We start from the raw sequence: 19,834 nt of genomic DNA on the forward strand, positions 1-19,834 counted from the left end.
ATGTTCTTGCAGCAAGGATAAAGTCTTTAAAATACCAAAATGACCCATTAAACCACCCCCATGTCCTTCCCGAACCAATAATTCCCTAATACTACAATTAGGCACACAAAGTTTGTTTTCCTTAAACAAATATCCCTCAAATATGTAAAATTTATTAAATCCATGTTTCAAACAGGTTCTAAAAATTTCTCCAAAGTCACTATCATGCTCATAAAGTTCTTTCAATTGTTCAAATCCAAGCAATCTAGCATCTAAGGTAGAAAAGAGCACATACCTTCGGGATAATGCATCGGCAACCACATTTTCCTTACCTTTTTTGTAGCGGATCACATATGGAAATGTTTCAATAAATTCAATCCACTTAGCATGCCTTCGGTTGAGCTTTCCTTGACCCTTGATATGCTTCAAAGACTCATGATCCGTATGAATCACAAACTCCTTTGGCATGAGATAATGCTGCCACGTCTCCAAAGCCCTCACCAAAGCATACATCTCCTTGTCATAAGTCGGGTAGTTTAGGGCAGCTCCATTCAATTTTTCACTAAAGTAGGCTATGGGCCTTCCTTCTTGCATTAAAACAGCTCCAATACCTACACCCGAAGCATCACACTCAATTTCAAAAGTCTTAGAAAAATTTGGCAAAACTAACAAAGGTGCATTACACAATTTTTCTTTCAACAAATTAAAAGATTTTTCTTGTACTTCCCCCCATTTGAAGCCAACATTCTTCTTGACAACTTCATTCAATGGTGCTGCTATGGTACTAAAATCCTTGACAAATCTTCGGTAAAAGCTTGCCAAGCCATGAAAGCTCCTCACTTGGGTAATGGATGTAGGAACCGGCCACTCTTGGATTGCCTTCACCTTAGCTTGATCAACTTTAATTCCTGCAGCACTTACTACAAAACCTAGAAACACAAGCTCTTCTTTGCAAAAGTCACATTTTTTAATGTTAGCAAATAATCTTTCCTTTCTAAGAACTTGCAAAACTTGCCTAAGTTGATCCACATGGTCATCCAAATTTCGGCTATATATTAAAATGTCATCAAAATAAACAACCACAAATTTACCAATAAATGGACGCATTACATGATTCATAAGCCTCATGAAAGTACTAGGTGCATTAGATAATCCAAAAGGCATAACTAACCATTCATACAGCCCATATTTAGTTTTGAATGCGGTTTTCCATTCATCACCTTCTTTCATCCTAATTTGGTGATAACCACTCCTAAGATCAATTTTTGTAAACATGCAAGCACCATGCAATTCATCAAGCATATCATCTAATCTAGGAATGGGATGTCTATATTTGATGGTAATGTTATTTATAGCCCTACAATCAACACACATTCTCTAAGAACCATCCTTTTTAGGTACCAACAAAACAGGAACAGCACAAGGACTTAAACTCTCACGAATATATCCTTTATCAAGCAAATCACTTACCTGTTTTTGCAGCTCCTTTGTTTCTTCGGGATTGCTCCTATAAGCTGGTCTATTTGGTATGGCAGCCCCTGGAACCAAGTCAATTTGATGTTCTATCCCTCGAATAGGTGGTAGTCCACTTAGAATCTCATTCGGGAAGACATCTCCAAATTCCTTCAAAAGAGAAATCATTGAACTTGGCAATTCAAGTTCTTCAAAGTTAGTTTGATCATTTAAATAATTTTCTTTGTAAAGCATGACCAGCAAGGGTTTCTTACACTCAATAACCTTGTTAATATCCCCTAAACTCAAATAAAAATTCTGGTTTTTCCTCTCTTTTCTTTCTTTTCTTTTTCTTTCTTCGGTTTGGCTCTCATTGGCGGAAATTTCTGGTTTTTTTATGCTGTCGGGTTTGCTCTCTTTTCTCACCTCTCTCTCGGCTTTTTCTTGGTCTTTCCACTCAACATGAACCTTAGAACCCTTACCTTGGTCAGCAACCTCAATCTTACCTTCTTGAATGGATGGTGAAGCCGTTGGTGCCATGCTTGCTTTTTCCTTGAGCTTTTCGGCTTCTCTCCTTTGTTGCATTTGTAATTGGTCCTTGTAAACCTCTTTAGGAGATAACGGCTCCAGCTTGATCTTCTTCGCTTTAAACCTGAAAACAATACTATTTTCTCGACCAAAATGAGTAGCATCTTTATCAAATTGCCATGGTCTACCTAATAGTATATGTCCGACAATCATAGGCACAATATCACATACAACTACATCCTCATATCTACCTATATTAAATTTTACTTTGGCTTGTTTGTTTACTTTCATCTCACCACTATCATTAAGCCATTGTAATCTATAAGGTTCTGGATGTTTAATTGTTTTCAAGCCTAATTTATCAACTACAAGATTACTTATCACATTAGTACAACTCCCACTATCTATAATCATGCTACAAATTTTACCTTGTATTTCGCAGCGAGTGTGGAAGATGTTTTCTCTTTGTATCTGCTCTTCATCTTTGTAGACAGCAAGTACTCTCCTTGAAACCAAGCTTAACTCAGCATTAGAGGTATCTACAGGTTCGGTTTCATCTTCATTACAAGCCTCCTCTTGCTCGGTTTCAGCCCCACTTTCTTCACTTGCGTATTCCAGCTCACCATCGCCCTTTAATACCATGATTCTTCTATTTGGGCATTGGCTGGATATGTGTCCTCTTCCTTGGCACTTAAAACAAACTATTTCTCTAGATTTTTGAGGTTTAGGATCAGATTTTACCTCACCTCTAAGTGCTTGGACAGATTCGGTCTTAACCTCCCTTCTTGGCCTGTTGGTAGATTCTTCTCCTAATTTCGGCCTCAACTTGTTTTCATAAGTGGAATTGTTTTTCCAGCCACTTGAACTTGTCCTCCCACTGCTAGAAACTCCTCCAAACCATGTACTAACACCCCTCCTCTTGAATTGGTTCTCAAGTTTAATGGCTACATGTAACATCTCCTCCAATTCCAAGTATTGTTGTAATTCAAGTTGGTTGGCAATGTCACGGTTTAACCCTCCAAGAAATCTTGCCATTGTTGCCTCTCTATCCTCCCTCATGTTTAGCCTCATCATTAACATCTCCATCTCTTTGTAATAATCCTCCACGGACCTACTTCCTTGAGACAAAGATTGAAGCCTTTGATGCAGCAACCTTTGGTAATGGAATGGCACAAACCGCTTCCTCATGACTCCTTTCATTTGTCGCCATGTTGTAATTAAGTCTTCACCAACCCTCCTTCGGGTGCTTTGCTCATTTATCCACCATTGGAGTGCATAATGGCCAAACTCCATTGCTGCCATCTTCACCTTCTTACCTTCCGAATAGTTGTGGCAGTCAAAAATCATCTCCATTTTCTCTTCCCACTCCAAATAAGCTTCAGGATCACTTTTACCCATAAAAGGTGGGATATTAACCTTGATATTTCCCAAATCTTCATCTGTATCCTCCCTCCTATATCTCCCACGGCCAGCTCTATCTTGGACAGCAAAGGTTTCGTCCATACCTTCCTCAAAGTCACCGTCCAATGGCTCCTCATCAAATTCCTCTCTCGGCCTCTCGCGACCTCCTCGTCCTCGGCCTCGTCCTCCATGGAATTCTTGCCTATTTCTTGTATTCGGCCTTCTTTGCGAGGCTTCTAATCTTCCCACTCTTTGGTTTACATGCTCAAATTGAGCACTCATCCGCTGTATTGATTCCAAAATAGTTCTCAAGTCCACTTGATCTCCACTTCCGGTAGCTCGGTCATCGCCATGAAATGCTACGGACTCTTCCTCATTGATCCTCAAGGGTGGATCTCCTCTTCTTATTCTAGAATCTGCCATGTTAGTAAAATACTGCAATAATAAAATAAATCCTCACAATATTCACTCCCTCACGTGTTTCACTCAAACAAGGTCTCGACACTCGTGTTTGCACACTAGTTTCGGCTTTTACCCTCTTTTAAGCTCACACACTCTTGCCTTTTTCCACTCAATGAATTATCTCAAAGTTCTAATTAAAACACCCACAAAACAGCAATTAGATCACTAGTATGTTTTAATTAAACTTATCAACAAAACAGTAGCAAAAAGTAGGCAATACCGAAAAAAAAATCCAACAAATCCTAATTTTTCGGCTTTCTAGACAAGAAAACACAAAATAATGGGAAAATGTTGGAATTTTTGAAAACTGCACCAGATGGTAGTAGATTATGAGTTCAAGAATAAAAATCCAGGAAAAGAAATTCAAATACGATCAAGAATCAAAGAGAACAAAAATATAGAAAAGTTGTTGGTTGTTGTTCTTTGTAATTCGAGTTTTGTATCAATTCCTTTAACTAATTTTAATCCAAAAAATTTAAACACCCAAAATCCAAATATCCAGCAGCAAGAATAATTTCCCAACAACTCAAATACTGAATAAATAATCAAAAACCAGCAGCTCCAACAGTTTCCAGCAAACAAATCAAACTCCAACAAACTGAAATTTTTTTTTTTTTTTTTTTTTTTTTATATTCGACTTTACCTCTTCTTTCTTTCTTTTTTTTTTTTTTTTTCACTCACAGAACATAAACAACTGCAGTAGCAAGAATAATTACCAAAATTGCAATTCCAACTCCAAAACAAACACCAAACCCGTGACCTCCAAATAAACAAAATGTGCAGTTTTTTTTTTTTAAATGTTGCCGCAAACTTCTTTTTTTTTTTTTTCTTCTTGTTTTCTTTTCTTTTTTTTTTTTTTTTGAATATATGAATGCAAATATTTAAGACTAAAACAGCAAAGAAAAATCAACAGAAACCAAATTAACAAGAACAATGATAAAAGACAACCAACAAACTAGGAAACAAAAATACGATAAAACTAGGAAATCCTAATTCAACTAGGAATGAATTTTTTTTTGTTTTTTTTTTTAAGATGCTGAACGTGTATAGGATGGATGCAACCTTAACCTAATGCTAAAATTGCTGAATAACACAAAAACAAATAAAGCAAATAAAGATAGATCAAACCTGAACAAAATTTAGCTCTGATACCAAATGATACGAACCTAGGACGACCTGCTCCTAAACCCGTATTATATTAGCCCGGATCTTTAATTAAGTTCAAGTTCTAATGGAATGGACCTCAACCCCTAACCAACCTGTGGTTAGAAACCTTGGTATAATGTAGACGCCACAATAGGGGATGGAAAACCTATTGATAAGTCAAGCTAAAACAACCAATTCTCTAATGGTGTTTTAGGTGTTCTCAAAGAACAAAGAGATAATTAATCTCACAAGTATTTTCTTAATCAAATCAAAGTTTTCAAGTTATCTTATTAATGAAAAATAAGCCTTTAAATAGGCTTTGAAAGAAACAACATAAAGCCTAAAAACCCTAGGAAAAACCGGCCACACAATGGAGAATCCTACCTTGGCCGAAACTTTCCTAATCCTAAACTAATTTGGATTAATTAATTCCTTTATTTTGAATTTAGGAATTAATTAATTTACAATGAAAATAATAAAATAAAAACTTTCCTAAACTTATTTATCCAGAAAATAAATAAATAAAACTTAAAAAGTAAAGGTAGTTTCCTAAAACAAAAAGTAGAATAAAATTAGGAAACTATAATACTAGCTTTTTGACTAATTTGACTTTGACTATTCTTTGACCAAATTAATCTCCAAATCAGCTTCAATATGCTTTGTAGGATGCCAAATAAGCTTATTGTGAAGTTCCCCACGTTGCCCTTGCTTGGAAGTATGAAAAAAGGCCAATACAGTAAAATACAGTAAAACCCGCGGAGAATACAGCAAATCCGGCCCTTTCCTTCTCCTTGTGCGCAAACCACCTTGTTGGTCGGCTTTGAAGCTGCTTTGGCTGGTTTCTATGACTCATCCTCCATATGAATTGAACCCATAAAGATGGGGTTCCAATTCATACAACCCGGCCTCTTTATTGTTACCAAAAACGTCACCCGACCCCGTTTTGGCTTCTATTGCTTGTATGAGTAACACAGGCCTTTGTTCTTTAGATATGGCCAACCCCTCTTGGCTGTGACTTATTCCTTGTATGAAGACAGCAAGATTGTCCTCGAACCTCTTGGCTTGGGCCCTAGTGATCGGCCCCACCTTCATTTGTATTGGGTCAGCACCCCAGCGGGTTGTTGGTCGAGCAGTCTCGGGTGGATTCGCATCACTTACAGTTCACTCAGTTGGAAAAGTTTCCCTTTTAAAACATTTTCACAAAACCAAATAATTGTACCCCAAAAATCAAGGAATAATTAATTAAATAAATTATAAATAAAATACATTAAATTAAAGATCTAGAACGTATAATAAGAAACAAGAATAATTTTAATAACAATTATTAAATTGTACACAAAATGTCATAAATAAAATAAGCAAAATCACAATAAAATTTACATAAAAGAAATAATCAAGAAAATATCAAATTAAACAGAATGCAATAATTTAGAATGCACATAAATACAAACATTAATTTAGAACTCAATATATACATTGAAAACATTTTAAAAATCCAATAATTAAATTTAGAATAAGCATTGAAAACATTGAAAACATGAATAAATACATTTTAGAAAATATTAGTTTGAAATAAGCAATAAAACAAAATTAAATATGTTTAATTTTAAATACGATTTTAAAGCATCTTGGTTTGAAATTCATATCGAGAAAATAACTTGACGCACCACACTATATACCAGTGATGCCTTATGATACCTAGTATCCCGAGCACCATCTGATGGGAGGTTAAAGAAAGAAACTTGCATACGGTCACTTAGGCGTCACGACAACGCCGCTGCTTAAACCGTCATCCCGGCCATGGAGAGGAGCGGCTTATGGCCAATATCAAACTTGCCTGCCCTCGGTCTGATGGAAACTCACGGGAGACATTATAACTTGCCCGCTCATCCACATATACAGTACAAAACACCAGTACTGTATGAGTGCGTCTAAAACAAATAACCAAGTTTATTATTAAAATACCCAATTTTTCCAAAATTCATCGTGGAAATTATACCATTTTTCAAATTCACTATCCCACATTTTTTCTTTAATATCTCCAGCATAAATCCACCAATGATAATATACAAATAACTTTTCCCAAATCATAAAATCAATCAAATAATATTTCAAGACATAATTATATAATTTGAAAGCACCAAACTTAAATCAATATTTTTCTTGAAATATTTAAAATTGAATCATGCCCAAAAATAATATTAAAATCCAAATACAATTAATTAAATGAAAACACCTTGCTCATGCGTAGTAAATGCTAGTAAATCACAATAATAATAATCAAGAATTTCTTAATAAACCAAACTTTCATTTAGCATCAATAAGCATATATATATATATATATATATATATATATAGAAATTACCGAAATTAATAATACAATTTACTATAGTTATAAATAAATTCCACCACATGAGCATATTTTCTAAATATTAAATTAACACAAAATAAATATAATTAATCACCCCAAAATAATTTTAAAGGTGGATCACTCACCTTGAGCACGCAATCCAACAAGGTCCTCTATAAGATCAATTCTACGGCTCACACGTGCTCCTAAAACAACAATATTACACAGGGTCAAATAAATTAATATTTTATTCGGATAAATAATATCCGGTACCCGAGGGGTTTAACACAAACAGTGTCCAAAATTCATAAATAAGATACCAACAGAAAGCTAAGAGAACGAGGAATACGTTACCGATATCCGTTGGATTTAATTTGATCGGCAGGGACCGGCAGAATGGATGGGAAGTTTTGACCGAACTTCAACTTGTCGTATCTCCCAAATGACAAGGAATTGAGCTGAATGGACCTCAAAATCGAGCTCTGGAGGTCCAAAATAGGTGGAAAGGAGTATCAATTTGGCCGGGTGGTGGCTGGATTGTCGACGGAGCCAATCTTGCCGTCGTCCGCAACGAAGCCCGATCCGGCCGCATTCGATGATGGTTGGCCACCATTTTCTGGCTGCTGGCTGGAATCTTCCCCCTCTTCCTCCCCATCAGGTGCGTGTGGCTTCATATGATCGAAAAAAAGAGAAACGGGGTGAAGCTGAGAGGGAGAAGGAAGGAAGAAGGAAGAAGAAGAAGAAGAAGAAGAAAAGAAAAGAAAAAGAAAAAGAAAGAAATTTTCGTGGGTGTTTCCCCACGTGAGGAAAAAATAAATTTTTTTTTAATAATAATAATAATAAAAAAATAATAAAAATAATAAAATAATAAAATAATAAAATAATAAAATAATAAAATAATAAAATAATAAAATAATATTAAGATAATATAGTATTTAATATGGTTGAAATGTGGCATCTCTTCATTGTGACACATGGCACCCTTTATTAAGTCACATGTGGCATACTGTTCACATATTTAAAAATAATATTAAAATAATACTGTATTTGAAAAACTTTATAGGTCCATAACTTTTCAACAAAATGTCCAAATTAGGTGTACCACTAGTCTACGGACTCGTATCGATGAGTAATTCACATTCGTACATGAGTCAAAGCTCATATCCCCCAAAAATAAATAGTCAGCCGGCACCCTTGGACAATTTGAACCTCAACTTGTTTTGCTCATAACTTTCAAACCGTAGCTCCGTTTTCAATGTGCTACTAGTCTATGAACTCGTTCCAATGTGTACTTCATAACGAGACCTCGGTCAATGTGAAATTCCACCAGAAGCAAAAAGTCAACATTTGACCCCTTCTCGGTCAATGATGGTCAAACCTGGTCAACCTCGGTCAAATTTGAGAAATTTCTGGTGTACTTTGGGATGAGGTGTTACAGTGCGGGTGGGGCCCAAAGCGGACAATATCTCGTGCAGGTGGACTGGGCTGTTACAGTTGGTATCAGAGTCGGTACCCAGATTGTTGTGCTAGCGAGGACACAGGACCCCAAGGGGGGTGGATTGAGAGATCCCACATCGGTTGGAAAGGGAAACAAAGCATACCTTATAAGAGGGTGCGGATACCTTTTCCTTGGGAGGCCTTTTAAAACCGTACGGACGGGGCCCAAAGCGGACAATATCTCATGCGGGTGAACTGGGTTGTTACAAAGGCTTACTTGGACTCTGTTGAAATCCATTTTGTCTAAAATATGAATCAATTTTGCTGTTCCAAGCTCATGGTGCTTGCTTTAATCCATATAGTGCCTTCTTTAATCGTAAGACTTTGGTTTCTTTTTCTTTGATGGTGTAACCCAAAGGTTGTTCCACATATACTTCCTCTTTGAGTTCTCCATTAAGGAAGCCCTATTTGACATCCAGTTGATAAACTGGTACCTCCATTCGAGCAATTGGTGCGAATGTCTTGTTGAAGTCAATTCCGGGCTATTGCGAATAGCCTTTGGCGACTAGCCGTGCTTTGTACTTCTGAATTGTTCTATCTTCTTTGTACTTGGTTTTGTAGACCTATTTGAGTCCAATAACATCTTTGTTTTCAGGTAGATCTACCAGTTCCCACGTATCATTCTTTTCAATTGTTGCAATTTCTTCATCCATTGCTTTAATCCAGATATCTTCTTTTATTGCTTCTTAAAAATTTTGAGGCTCACATGTAAAAAATTCCATATTAGTAGATTCATAAATATCTACGAGTGAGAGTACCTTTGTTGGTGGTGATTCATCATCTGAAGGTATATCCATTCTTTTGATTGGGCTTGGACCAGGGTCTTGAATTGGTTAAGAATCTGACTTATCCTGAATAGGAATTTCTTCAAATATTTTTGCTCCTATTTTGTGAGTGCTTTCCCAATTCCATGTTGCTGATTCATCAAAGATAACATCTCTAGAAATTATCAGCTTAGTTATTTTTGAATTGTATAGCCGGTAACCTTTTGACTCATTGCTGTATCCGAGGAATATATATTTCTCTCCTTTTTCATCAAATTTTTCTCTGTATTGTGAGGGGACATGTGCATAAGCTATGCATCCAAATACTTTTAAAAGTTGTACTTAGGGCTTTTGTTTATGCCATGCTTCATATGGAGTCTTGTTCAGGATAGCTTTTATTGGAGATCTATTCAAAATGTAGACGGCAGTGTTGATGGCTTCTGCCCAGTAGTCATCTGGAAGACCTTTCTCCTTTAGCATGCTTTTAGCCATTTATGCAATTATTCTATTTTTTCGCTCAGTTACACCATTTTGTTGGGGGGTGTGTCGAACAGTGAGTTGTTTTTGAACTCCATTTTTCTCGCAGTATTTCATAAATGGTTTAGAAATGAATTCTCCACCATGATCTGTTCGAAATGTTTTCAGCGGCTTTTCGGCTTGCTTTTCTACAAGCTCCTTGAATTCTTGAGAGATTGAAAAAGCTTTTGACTTTTCTTTCAAAAAATATACCCACATCATTCAGGTATAATCATCAACAAACAGAAGGAAGTATCTTCTTCCATTTAGAGATGGAGTTTGAGTTGGTCCAAAAATATTAGAATGTACCAACTCTAATGGTGCCTTTGCTCTCCAGGTATTTTTGGGAAATGGCAATCTATGCATTTTTCCATATATGCATCCCTCATAGACTTTATCTATATGGGCAATAGGAGGTAGGCCTAAAACCATATTTTTGTCTTTTAATAATTTTAGGCCATTATAATTTAAATGCCTGTATCTTAGATGCAATAAGTATGAATCATCCAATTTTTGACTTTGAAAAGCTAATTTTTCATCATGTGGCATAATAAGAGGAAAAACATTATTTTGATTCATTTTTATTTTTGCCACCATGATGTTTTTATTTTTATCGATAATTGTGCTTTCATCTCCATCAAAATTTACAGAATAATTCTTTCGGAGTAATTGGCCAACACTTAAAAGATTTGATGTTAAACCAGGAACATAAAGCACATCATGGATGAGTTTAGAGTTACCTTCTTTGAAGTTTAATGCTATAACTTCTTTTCCTTTAATTTCATGCAACTTTCCATCTTCAAGCTTTACTTCGGATAAATTTTTTTTATCTATCTTCACAAAGAGTTGTGGATCATCTGTCATATGACTACTGCATCCACTATCCAAATGCCATGTATGTTTTGCTTCTTGTGTAACAGACATGCATGAATAATAGTCATCTTCAACCTTTTCAGAATAGTTAACTTCATTCCTTTCTCGCATGTCTTTATATCAACAATCTCTTCATAAATGGTTAGAAATTTTGCACTTTGTGCATTTAAAATGACAATCTTTTGACTTGTGCACAGGTTTTTTTACAAATAATGCAATAAGGTTTTAAACTTACCGAGGAAATTTCTTTGCTCATAATTATTTCTTCCTCTTTTGCCTCAGCCTTGATTACCACGTCCTCTTCTAAAAGAACCTCCTCTTTTTGTTGAGTTGCTTATTGAGGTTGCTAAATTCCTTTCTGTAATGTTGCAATTTGATTTGAATGCTTGCTTCACAAGTTGGTTAGAAAACCTGCTCATTCTTTTTTCATGTGCCTCGAGAAAGCCAAATAGTTGATCGAAAGAGTATGTTTTCAAATCTTTGGACTCTTCTATAGTTGCAACAATATGCTCAAATTTTGCTGGCAAACATCTTAATATTTTTTCTACCATTTTTTGATCGGCAATAGTATCTTCATAACTTCTAATTTGATTAATAACTGCAGAAGCTCTTGAAGAGAATTCTTGAATAGCTTCGGTATCTTTCATTGCTAAATTATCAAATTCTCTCCAAAGAGTTTAAAGTTTAATGGAGATTACCTTTTCATGGCCTCCAAATTGTTGTCTTAGAATTTCCCATGCAGCATTAGATTTTTGTTGCATTTGATATTATAGGGATGACGCTTTTACTTACCCCTTATTGAATGAAAAGTAGTGCTCTTGCATCTCTTTAAATGTTTTGCGTATTCCTTCTTTGCTGCTTCCACCCAAGACTGCAGTTGCTCCAGACTTTCAGGCTCATCATAGCCTTCTTCAATTATATCCCACAAATCTTCTGAAATAAAAAGAGTTTTCATTTGGATGCACCAAAAATCATAACTCTCACCAGTAAAGATGGGAATTAGATTTTGGGCATAATTAAAAGTTGTTGGTTATTGGCTGCCATGGGTTTTTGTGAAGGGGTTAAACTAGGCTCTGATACCAAATTTCTTGGATAATATGCAAAACATATTTAAAATTGGAGACTTGGATAAAATAGAGGAGGGTAAAGAAAGAGTGGACCTGAGATAATATAATTGAGAGGAAGGGAATTAAAGCTCTCTCTTTCTACAAAATGGGGTCAAGTTTTACAACAAGCCTATATGCATATATATAAAGGAGAAGAGGGTGGAATTTAAATTGAAATTGAATTCTCTTTGGTGGAGTTCAAATTGAACTTGACTTCTCCTAAAGTGGTTGAATTCAAATTGAATTTGTCCTCTCTTCCACATAGTCAACAAAATTGGCTTAATGGATAAGGCTAATGATGCTTGCTTGCTTAAGTCATCCTCTCATCCTCTTACAAACACTTTGCCATGAAATTATAAATTATTATTATTTTACTTTTTAACAGTTTGGTGGTGCCTTTTGGTTATGAAGATTCCAGAAGGAAAAGTGGTGACAGCCTCAGTGTAGTTGAGAACAGAGACTCAATAAGTCTATCTATGCCTTATTGAATGTCATTCATGCTTTGAGTGCCAATGAAAGCCATGTACCATTCTAGGAAAGTAAAGTCACATGCCTTTTATAAGATTCTCTAGGAGGGCCAAGCAGAGTTTTGATGGTCACATGTTTGGTAAGGCTTTTTGCTTACATTTTCTTGCCTCTGTGTTGAGTTTTTTCTTTGATTTCTAACTTTGAATTTTGTTTTCTTTTATTATAATCTATTTTCTGTTATAGAACCCATCATTTTGCCAAGATTCTATTTACATGGTAAACTTGGCATCTCGCTGCTGTTAAAGAATCAATCATGCTGCCTCATAATCAGCAAAGAAAAGTAAAAGTTTGGCTAGGGCAACAATTCATTCATCACATAAAAGCCAGTTACCTAGGCCTGTTTTGGCTATTGCAAAGAAACAAGCAAGCTCCCAGGTGCCGCTTTTTGAAAAGAAAGCCAATGGTGGTATAGTTTCTGCATTGAAAGGAAGATTTGTCAGGGAGCTCTAAATTTTGTGATAATCTGAAATATAATGGTTTCCTATTTTTCTTATTTGATTGTTATCATCCAATTTTTTTTTTAAAAAAAAAAAATACTTCTTTCTCTATGAAGGAGACTTTGTGATGAAGCAAGACACTTGACCACATCAGAGAAGGTAAGTTCTTGTTTTGCATTCAATATGAATTTGTATTTTATTATCTACTTTGAGAAATGAGATTGCAATGTAAAAATATAAGTTTCTTTACTGGTTCTTTTTTGAGTTTGTCTAAGGTATCAGTCACTAATTTTTTAACAAATCACTTTAATGGTAGTTGTGGACTCTTTATTATACAGTTTTATGGTGTATAGTTAGGAAAGTTATGAAGTATTAGATGTGTAGGATTTCTAGACAAAAAACACAGCAAAAGGAAAGAGAAAGAAAAAGAAGTTTAAATTGCTGTGGTGAACACACATCGTTCATTTTTGGATAGATAGAACATATAAACACAAGTTTTTAAAAACAGTAAACCACCTAATTTTAACCTACTACTGCAGTAATCATATTGCTAAAAGATAAGCCATACTTTGACTATCTAATGTAGCAGTGTTTTTACCAGAAAGCTAAAAGTACAGTAACTAATCATTACAAAGCAACTTATGACAATAACAAAAGTGACATTACACTAACACTCTTCCTTGGCACTTTTGCTAGAAACACTAAGATTATTTCTTAATGTTTCAAACCTGTTTCTTGGCAAAGCTTTTGTCAAAATATCAGCAAGCTGGACCTTAAAACTACAATGAACCAGCTTCACTTCACCATTTCTTTCAGCTTCTCTCACAGCATGATATTTGACTAGAATATGCTTTGTTCTTCGATGTTGACCTGGATTTTCAGCAATGGAAATTGCAGACTTGTTGTCACAATATATCATGGGAGCTTCTTCTTGCCTCTCATTTAAATCAACAAGCAACTTTCTTAGCCATAAAGCTTGATTTGAAGCAGCTACAGTAGCAATATATTCAGCTTCAGCTGTGGATTGAGCAACTGAACCTTGTTTTGTGAGCTCCATGAAAATGGACCTGAACCAAGAGAGAATAAGTATCTTGAAATACCTTTTGAATCCTCCATGCTGCCAGCCCATTCACTATCAACATAGCCCATCAACTTGCCTTCTTCTTGCTTTAAAAACCAAACACCATAGTTTATGGTGCCTTTAATGTACCTTAGCACTCTTTTAGCTGTAGAATAATGCATATGTGATGGAGCATGCATAAATATAGAAAGCAAACTCATAGAACATAATGTCAGGTCTAGAAGCACATAAATATAGCAAACTTCCAATAAGGGTTGTATAGGTTGAAACTTCAATCTTGGCAGCACCATCTTCGAGTTCAAATTTTTTATTGTAAACCATTAGAGTGTCAACTGGATTACACTTCTCCATGTCAAACTTTTTGAGTAGTTCCATACTATACTTCTTTTGGGATAAGAATATTCCATGAGTAAATTGAGATATCTCCATGCCAAGAAAGTAGTTCATCACTCCTAAATCTGATATTTCAAACACCTTTTGCATTTCAGATTTGAACTTCAACACACTTTGTGAATCTCCTCCTGTAACAAACAAGTCATCAATATATAGAGAAACAATCAATTTTTCATCATTTGAACCTGACTTCACGTACAAAGTAGGCTCATTCTTACTCCTTTTAAATCCTTTTCCAACAAGGTGTGAGTCAATTATGTTATACCAAGCTTTAGGAGCTTATTTCAAGCCATAAAGGCCCTTATGCAGTTTATAAACTTTGTCTTCCTTTCCTTGAACAACAAAGCCTTTAGGTTGTTCAACATATACTTCTCCCTGTAGGTAACCATTTAGAAATGTAGATTTCACATCTAAATGGTAAAATTTCCAGCCTTTTTGAGCAGCAAGTGCTACTAAAAATCTGGTTGTCTCATGTCTTGGAACTGGTGCAAATGTATCTCCATAATCAATACCAAGTTGTTGCATATAACCTTTAACTACCAATCTTGCTTTGTGCTTGTTTATTGTACCATCTACATTGAGCTTGGTCCTAAAGACCCATTTCACTCCAACGACCTTTTTGCCTTGAGGTTTGTTCACCAATTCCCAAGTTTTGCTTTTGTTTATCATACTGATTTTAGTTTTCATGGCCTTTCTCCATGTCTCGAACTGATTTGCCTCATAGAAAGTAATTGGATCACATAATGCTAGGTTGCATCTCTCATATACATCAGTTAAGGGTCTTGTACCTCGAACATCAGACAGGGGTCTTGTATCTCAGACATCGAACCAGGGTCTTGTATCTCAGACATCGAACGAGGGTCTTGTATCTCGGACATCAAACATGAGCCTTGTATCTCGGACATTGGACATGGGTTTTGTATCTCAGACATCGGACATGAGTTTTGTATCTAGGACATCGGATAGGGGTCATGTAGCTCTCGAACATCGGACAAGGGTCTTGTATCTCGGACATCAGATAGGAGTCTTGTATCTCGGACATCTGATATGGGTCTTGTATCTCGAACATCGGACATGAGGGGTCTTGTATCTTGGATGTCAGGCAGGAGTCTTGTACCTTAGACACTTCTCTCGAATGCATTAGTGAAGGGTCTTGTACCTCGGAAGCTTATCTCGGATGCATCAGTGGAAGGTTTTATACCTTGGATGCTTCTCTCAGATGCATCAGTCAAAGGTCTTGTACCTCAGATGCTTTTCTCATATACATCAGTCAAGGATCTTGTACCTCAGATTCCAACGGCATCTTCATCATTTGAATTGGTCTCCTCCTGAATTTCATCATGTTCTTGGATGAAATTCTTTTCTGAGGCTTGAACTTCACTCTTTTCCCAATTCCAAACAGCAACTTCATAAACTTTAACATTCCTACTAACAATTAACTTGTTAGTCTTCAAATGATATACTCTGTACCCTTTTGTGTTGCCGCTATAACCAACAAAAATTCCCACATCAGCTTTTTGATCCAACTTGTCTCTTTTAATTTTAGGAACATATGTATAATAAATGCTCCCAAATATCTTCAAATGCTCCACAGTAGGCTTGACTCCATATCACACCTCATATGGAGTTTTGAACTCCAAGGCTTTAGTTGGTAATCTATTTAGTAAATACACCGAGGTATTCACTGCTTCAGTCCAAAACTTCTTTGGTAATTGCTTCTCAAACAACAAGCATCTACACATCTCCATAATAGTCCTATTCTTCGTCTCACTAACCCTATTTTGGTGAGGAGTATACGGAGAGGTCAGCTGATGTTGAATTCCCACTTCTTTGCATTACATCTCAAACTTTTGAGCTGTATATTCAGTCCCATTATCTGATCGTATCACCTTAATGCTACATTTTGCTTGATTTTCAACCATGGCTTTAAAGCTGGTGAATATCTCAGCAACTTCAGATTTTTGTTTCAGGAAATACACCCAACACATTTGAGAGAAATCGTCGATGAAAGTGAGAAAATATCTACTACCATTGATAGAATGCTCACTTATAGGTCCACATACATCACCATGAATCAACTGAAGCTTTTCAGATGCTCTCCAAGCGCCTTTCGAAGGGAATGGCAGCCTTTGTTGCTTACCAAGCCGACACACTTCACACACTTTCAGATTTTTGCTAACAACAGGCATATTCTCCACCAATTTCTTTTCATGCATTAGATTCAAGGAGTCATAGTTAAAATGACTAAGTCTTTTATACCACAACTAAAATTCATCACTAGTTTTGGCATAAAAAACATTATTTCCCTTCTTGTTCCACTCTACCACAAATCTTTTATCTTTCATTCCAACATTTAAAATTTCACTTCCATGTTGATCATATATTATGCAAGACTTATCTTGAAAATTCAAAGAATATCTATTTTCAAGCATTTGGCCCACACTTAACAAGCTTTGATTAATTTCGGATACATATAACACATTTGAAATGAGTTTAGTACCTGTTGTAGTTTCCACAGCCACATCTCCTTTGCCTTGAATTTGAATAAAATCTCCATTTCCTATTTGAATTTTGGAAATAAAACTTCTATCCAAGGTCTTGAAGAGATCAGCATCATGAGTCATATGTTGAGTGCAGCCACTATCCACCAACCAAGCTTCTTTGTTGCCATTTTTTGCATAACATGTAGCAACAAACAACCTTTCCTCACTTTGCCGTGCTTCATCAGCAACTTGTACTTGGTGTGCCTGTTGCACTGGTCCTCTTCTGTTTTTGCAAACTTTTTCAATATGTCTAAGTTGTTTGCAAGCTGTACATTGAATATTAGGCTTAAACCAACAATATTTTTCAGGATGATTGTCCTTTTTGCAATGAGAGTACTTCATAAACTTCTTTCTTTCACCCTCTCTACTTGTACTAGCACCATGTTTTCCTTTGACATTACTTCCTCCATCTTGCTGCTTCCTTGATTATTGTTTCTGGAGCCTTACCTTTTTGTAGTGCCAGAAAAGAACTTTTTGAGGTTTCTTCTTATTTTATAGATCTTCTTTGTTCAGTTGCTTGTAAAGCATTAACAAGCTCTAACAAAGAAATCTGACTCAAATCTGTTGACTCCTTCAAGGATGAGATCTTTGCCTCAAAATTCTTTGGTAAGCTTACCAGCAGTTTTTCCACTACTTTTCTATCTCCTAGCTCCTCTCCAAGAATTTTGATCTGGTTTACTACCTTCATAAGTTTGTCAATGAAGTCTTGTATCAATTCAGAATCTTTCATTCTTAAAGTTTCAAACTCCTTCCTTAATTTCAATACCTGCATTTGTCATGTTCTTGCACTTCCTTGGAACTCTTCTTTTAGCTTGTCCTAGACCTCTTTAGCTGTAGTGCAAGCCATAATTCTAGTGAACATCACTTCTGAAACACCAGCATGTAAGGCAGATAAAGCCTTAAACTTTTTAGAAACCTCCTCACTATGTTGCTTTATTTGAGCGATAATGGGATTTGTTGTCAAAGGGGGAAGATTTCTTTCGGTCTCTACTACTTCCCACAAGTCAAAAGCTTGAAGGTAAGCTTTCATTTTTATAGACCACATGGCATAATTTTCTCCAGAAAATATAGGAGGTGATGGAGCAGAAAAATGAGTTGAAGCCATTTAAAAAAAGCAAAAGGAAATGTAGAAGGAAGGTTTCTATATTTTTTTTGCTATTTCACTCACAGCTCCACTAAGATCATTAGAGCTCTGATACCATTTGTAGGATTTTTAGACAAAAAACACAGCAAAAGGAAAGAGAAAGAAAAAGAAGTTTAAATTGGTATGGTGAACACACATTGTTCATTTTTGGACAGAACATCTAAACACAAGTTTTTAGAAATAGTAAACCACTTAATTTTAACCTACTATTGCAATAATCGTATTGCTAAAAGACAAGCCATACTTTGGCTACCTAATACAACAGTGTTTTTACCAAAAAGCTATAAAGTACAGTAACTAATCATCACAAAGCAACTTATGACAGCAACAAAAGTGACATTACACTAACAAGATGCCAAGAAAACATATGATCTTTAACCTGCATTAAAGTCCATTGGATTTCACTGTACATAAGTTTGATGTCTGATAATATCTCAACATTTGAGCATTTAGTTGACGAAGAGGTGAGGTTTTCACAAAATTTTGCCTCTAATTTTATTCACCTTTAAATTTTCTGGAAATAGTTTTAAATTTTTGTATCAGGTTTTGTAGGAAAAGTCTGTTCGAAATGTTACAAATGCAATAAAATCTTTAGGAGAGGAAGTTTTGTCCTTTTCTAATAACATCTTGTTTTATTTTATTGAAAATCATCTAAAAGCTTAACTTAGGTCAGTTGATATCCAATACAAGAGAATCAGTCGTCAGATGTTCTGAGTAGTGCAAAAGCAGAACCCATTTCTATAGTGGAAAAGGTAAAGCACAGCAGAAGCAATGTTTAAGTGGGGAAAAAAACAAATTCTACGAATTCCTTTTTTATATTTTTTTATGTAAATCTCAGTAAGATATAAATCTTGAGATATGTGTTTGAAGTGGATGTGTATACAATGCAGGATAATCCATCATCAGAGTTTTTGAAGCCAACATAATTTGCTTCTAAGGTGGAAAAGGTAATGGATAATTGCAGCAGAAAAGCATTGTGAAATGAGGGATGAAAGCATAATAAATTTTTATAATTTCTTCTAGGATTTTCCTATTGAAGAAAACCACCTCGAGAAAGTTACTCTTAGTGTCAATAACAGTGAAAAAATGCTCATTTTGACAAAGAAGGTAGATTTCATTGTAGTTGATTTAGATATTGAAATCTGATTTTATATACATGAGATATGAATTTATATATAACTTTTATTTTGGACATGTTCTCTCATGGTAAAGGTTAGAACAGTGAAAAGGAAAACAAGATTTCACTTGGTGATGAAGGATCACAATTGATTAGTGCTAGACTAAGAAATATCAAATAATATGAAATCTCTATATTTTGCAACTCCACCCTATGTTAAGATGCCATAAGAGAATGATGCTTCATCTTGTGCTTTAGTCCCCCTTGACATTATGGAACCAAAAACTCCCATGGTTGAAACAACAAATGATAGATGGGAGGCTGCTAATTTTAATAATGCTTAGGAAACATTCAGCATGTGCAGTTTTGTAGTGCAGGTTTGATCTATCCATTTTTTCTTTACCAGTAATTTCATGGATCTCTGTCTCATAATATTTTATGTTGTTGCAATTGTTGTTGCAGAGTTCCCTTGTTCAAGAGTATCTCAGGTTCTTAAATACCGTAAACAAGTAAGTTC

At 35.5% G+C, this 19,834-nt stretch overlaps 1 long non-coding RNA gene across 2 annotated transcripts; it reads right to left on the bottom strand.

Annotated features, from left to right (window-relative positions):
• Positions 1–5,863: 5,863 nt before the first annotated feature.
• Positions 5,864–12,169, bottom strand: LOC132804933 (uncharacterized). Of its 2 annotated transcripts, none has more exons than XR_009640188.1 (3): positions 7,673–12,169; positions 7,465–7,524; positions 5,864–6,151 (listed from the first exon to the last, which is right to left on the bottom strand). It is a non-coding gene; the product is annotated as an uncharacterized LOC132804933 (long non-coding RNA). The 2 variants fall into 2 exon arrangements; XR_009640187.1 differs by lacking the exon at positions 5,864–6,151 and adding an exon at positions 6,439–6,899.
• Positions 12,170–19,834: the final 7,665 nt, after the last annotated feature.

The sequence above is a fragment of the Ziziphus jujuba genome, chromosome 8 (assembly GCF_031755915.1).
Source record: "Ziziphus jujuba cultivar Dongzao chromosome 8, ASM3175591v1".
NCBI lineage: Eukaryota > Viridiplantae > Streptophyta > Magnoliopsida > Rosales > Rhamnaceae > Ziziphus > Ziziphus jujuba.